A 4,774-nucleotide genomic window follows, 5' to 3' on the forward strand; every position below is an offset into this window, starting at 1 on the left:
TACATATAGCATCTTTTTCTGTTTAAAACATAAACTTTCATAAATTGCTCATCGACCTAAGGTTATTTTTTAGATAAAGGTTAGGTGGTACATATTTTTACATATATACATGAGGCACATGTTCTTTTTGATATGCTGAACCAGTGGAAGTATGCATCATCATATAATTAATCCATTCCTTTTTAAAAATTAAGCTAATTTGTTTTTCTTCACATGTGAATGAGTATCTATAATTATTTCATGCAATAATCTTTTCCATTTGTCAAAAGAAATATAACAAAAATTAAAAGTATATAACACATTAATATAGATATTATTAGAAGGTAACAAATACATATATTTAATACATAACACAATATTTCAAAATTTTCTTATTTAAAAATTTTTATTTAAATAAATATTATAAATCTTCTTGCAGTATATTGAAAAACATTAATTAATTTTGAATGATATATCATCCAATCTATAAGACTTGTAAACTGTTGCAATATAAGCATTTTTAATACTGGAAAAATAAATTTGATTATTTTTGATGAGCTATTTATCAGTAGTATTCTGCTTTATATTATATTTGCATGTATAGAATATTAGAAATTACTGGATAAAATATTTTTACTCATACATTTTTGAATAGAATAAATAAGTTTCAGTTTAATATAATCATTATCAACATTGCTCTGTCACATCTGACTACATCAACAATTTAATCGTGTTGGGTCAATTCAAGTTCACCCTTCATATTACACCCTGCATATATCTCGCAAAGTTTAAGGCAAAACACATATCAGCCCATCCTAATTTAAATCCGATCAAATACAAGGAAGTGTTAGAGTAATTTACAAAATCACTGACCTGTTCAAATAGCTGTAGTCTTAGTCCTTGCACTCTTTATTCATTAGAATCCAAAATAAATTGATTATCATTTTATAATGTGTGTCAGCATCACCGAAGGCACAGTTTCTTCCTAGTTCAGCGGAATCTTCTTAAATTTCCCAGCTCTGTGTTTTATTGCTGGTACCATATGCTTTATTGTTCAGCGACAAGAGCTTCACTCTGCACAAAGACTCATTACCTACTGCTTGCTGCACGGCATCAGCCTCACTGAGGCTGCCTATATGTGATCACATGGAGTTTTGTCTGAGAAAGCCAGGCGTGCCACTGACTTCACTGTGTCTATGGATATTTTTATCAGCTGAGGTCTACCAGGAGGAAGGAATAACAGATTAGGAAGCTGCTCTAAGTCATTAATGCAGCACAACTTATGGAAATCCCTTCACAGATTTTATTATTATTATTATTATAGAAAACGTTTGAGCAAACATTCAAAAGAAGTTAACTAGATTTTATTTTAATAAGAGGAAGGGGCACTTGCAGAAAGCCATTTCCTACCTTATGATTTCTGAAAGTATTTTGCACAAATGTTATTAAAGAGCTTTGCTCAACTGAATGATTTGACATTATGTTTTAACCTTTTGATTGCTGGCATTTCTTTTTCTTTGAGGTTTTTCTCTAAAATTACAAGAATATTTTCTTCAAAATCTCCACAGTTAAAAATCTCAATCACTAAAAGATAGTATATGTGAATAAAAATAGACTCATAATTATATTTTTTATAAGGAAGATGAGAGGGTAAGTCTCTTTTTTGATGTATATAAATGAGGTAGATGATTAATTTATCTTCTTAAAAGATGACACATTCCTAGAACAGCTGACTTAAAAGAACAATGAAGATTTCAATTTAAATATCTAAAGGACATATGGCTCATATTAATTCTTAAAATTGCAGTAACTTATTTTAGACAGCTTACTTCAATAAAGCATATGGTTTACCTTATCTGATTTCACTGTGAACAAGTAGCTTCAGAGATGACTACTCAACATTTACAAGAATTTTCTGCTGCATAGATATTGCATTAATATACATACATAATGTGTGGGTGTATAGTCAGATTATCTTTCTAAAAATATTTTAATTGCCTAAAATTATTTCTCAAAATTTGAAAATGGATTGTAGATTTCCAAATTTAACAATTATTTAGTTATTGGAATTTGATGAAAAGAATCAATTTCTTATTTTTTTAATAGTCTATCTAAATTAAATTAGTAAATTGAAAGTTTGTTGCTTGTTGAGCCTCAGTGAAAATTTTATGACAAATACATGGAAAGTGCTACAAAGAGCACAGATGAGAAAGTCAAAAGGACCAAAATTGAAGATCAAAAAATAAATTTTCTCTATGGTTAGATATATTTACATTTTAAGAGTGCTTGTAAATAATTCAGTAATTAATCTTAAAAAGAGTAATATACATGCACACATCTAATCTACATCTATGTGTACATATTTATACACATGCCTGCTTATAATTTCCATTAATTAGAAATTATTTCGGGGAAGAACATTATAATGCAAATTTTTTGTATGTGTTAGTTGAAATTTTTAAATATAATCTTAAACCAGAATAGGCAAGTGTGGCTAAATAGCTCAGTCTTTAAATACAATCAATTAACATTTTTCTTCACAATACTGTTTATAGGATTAACATTGATCTAGAATGCTTCATGACTTAAATAAATACCTTTTGGTGCACTTTCTTTACATTGAAAGAAATATTCAGATATATTTTAAATGTCACCATCTTAAAGCATTTGTCTCAAAATGCTCATGTTCATTTTTTCCTCTGCACACAAGGTCTATCCTAAAGCTACAGAACCTTGGGGCATTAAAAGAAAAAAAGGAATACAAAGTATTCCTGGTATGTGGTGTACCTCTGGGTTCTTAAAGATGTATATTCTAGTTAATATCTTTGATAAGGTCATCATGCTAATGTACAAGGAAATAAACAAAAGGCAGCCATTTTTCTCTTACTGCATCACTTCAAAACAGTGAATTAAAATGGTTGCCAAATGGAAGGAAAGGATCAGCAGAAAATAAGTTACTTCCAAGTTTTAGGAGATGGGACTGGGTGGGGGACAAAGGGTAAACATTGGGGAAAAAAATCAAGTATTTGTGAAGTTACCATGTATGTGTGCAAAGAAATAAACAGTAAAAAGAAACTATAAATAAATGCTAGGGTATAAAAATAGCTAGCAATTAAAACAAATTACCAGTAAAAATGTGGGTCCCTAGTGGGGAGACTATAGTCTATAAACTTGATGTATTAAACATAAGATCCTATTAAATTCATCAATGTTGAAAAGATATTTAAAGGTGGACACCAGAGCTAAGGAGATCTAGAAAGAGCTAGAATGAATCATGAGACAGTAATAATCTCATCCGGCCTACTATTGTCTTAAATGACCTGTGAGTTATTCCAGAATTTTATGCCTTAGTTTTCAAACATGTAAGACAGGAACAGAAAAAGTCTGAAAAACAAGTCAAGGAAATATATAGCAATATTTTTATATTTCAATTCCCTAAATTCATTTTACCAGATATTACCAACTAATATCAATAAAATTAAAAGATATTATATAAATTTCTAATGTTTGTTTAAAAGAATTTTTAAACGAATTATCCTAATAGTCCAGACAAAAACATATAGCAAATGGGACTCAGGTAACAAGAACTAATTTTTTCTATATGCAGAAAAAAATAGAAAAAAATTTAAGAAGTAATTTGCAAACTCATAAAATTGCCTATGGATTTAAACAAGTTACAAAATATGCCCATCCTTTCAATCAGAATTCTGGAATTCTATGTCAGTGACATGGCAAGGGAACTACAGCGTAACTACATCACGTTATGCAATAAACAACAGTGCCTCAGCTTATATAATAGTCTCATCAGCCAAAAGTTCTCTAAATTTGAAATTAACAGAGAAACACAAGATCACAACTTAAAGAAGCAAATTCTATCCAATGTTAAAAGGGTGTTTTAGTTTATAATACTTTGCCATATTAAAAACTGAAATAAAAAAAATTTTCAATTCTTATTAATGACTCTTTGTTTTCCCCCTTCAGACAAGGAGACATCATAGAATCATTTGTTTGCTCTACTTTTCTACAGAATAAGTGAAGCTCATCAAAAGTCATCCAGAAGAAAAAAAAAGTAATATAGAATGTTTGCTCTCCAGATCTTTCAGTAAACTAGGCATACATTTATGCAAAATGGTTGATCTCTTGAACATTAGACAACATGGAGGAAGAGTCAGTGACATCATCACCTGCATTTCCTGGAACCCTATTTAGCAGTAAATATACCAGTACTTCCTAATGGATTCATCCTTGATCATGCTGGATCCCTTGGTACATTTCATCCTCCTTCACAACACGTTCAGAGGAGTCAATAAGTTGGCCATGCCAGCCTCAAAATTCTGGATGAATTCAATTCAATTCAGCAAACATTTATGGAGAGGTTACCATGTACCAAGCTCTGAGACAGATGTTGGGAATATAAAAATAAAATACACACTGTCATCAAGAAGATCATAGATTCCATAGCTCCAAAACCAAAAAGATTATTAAAAAAGTGCTAAACATGTTATGGGAAGTGGTAATGTAAGGACTTTTTTAAAGTTTGAATATTGTAATGACTGAATATTCATCTTATGTGTAACCAATAAAATTTATTTTCTTAAATTCAGAGAAATCATTGTTATAATTAAGAATCATTTATCAAGTGTCAAATTGTAAATTATCATAGGTTTTTTTCTATTACGATCTAGAAGAGCCAATATTTCTCCCATAATAAAATATTGTATATATGCATATATGTGTGTGCATATATAATATATGTATATATATAATTATATATATACATATATACATATATATG

At 29.5% G+C, this 4,774-nt stretch overlaps 1 protein-coding gene across 4 annotated transcripts in view; it reads right to left on the reverse strand.

Moving 5' to 3' along the window:
- CSRNP3 (cysteine and serine rich nuclear protein 3) overlaps positions 1 to 4,774 on the reverse strand; it is a 225,902-nt gene that overhangs the window by 108,029 nt on the left and 113,099 nt on the right. The window contains exon 1 of one of the 4 annotated variants that reach the window (XM_006160245.1): positions 853 to 1,040. The exons of the other annotated variants lie outside the window; for them this stretch is intronic. The gene's annotated coding sequence lies outside the window, so the exon portion shown is untranslated. Of the gene's footprint in view, positions 1 to 852; positions 1,041 to 4,774 lie in introns of those variants that run through there. 4 annotated transcript variants of the gene reach the window in all.

The sequence above is a fragment of the Tupaia chinensis genome, unplaced genomic scaffold, assembly GCF_000334495.1.
Source record: "Tupaia chinensis unplaced genomic scaffold, TupChi_1.0 Scaffold000674_1, whole genome shotgun sequence".
In the NCBI taxonomy this organism is placed as follows: Eukaryota; Metazoa; Chordata; class Mammalia; order Scandentia; family Tupaiidae; genus Tupaia; species Tupaia belangeri.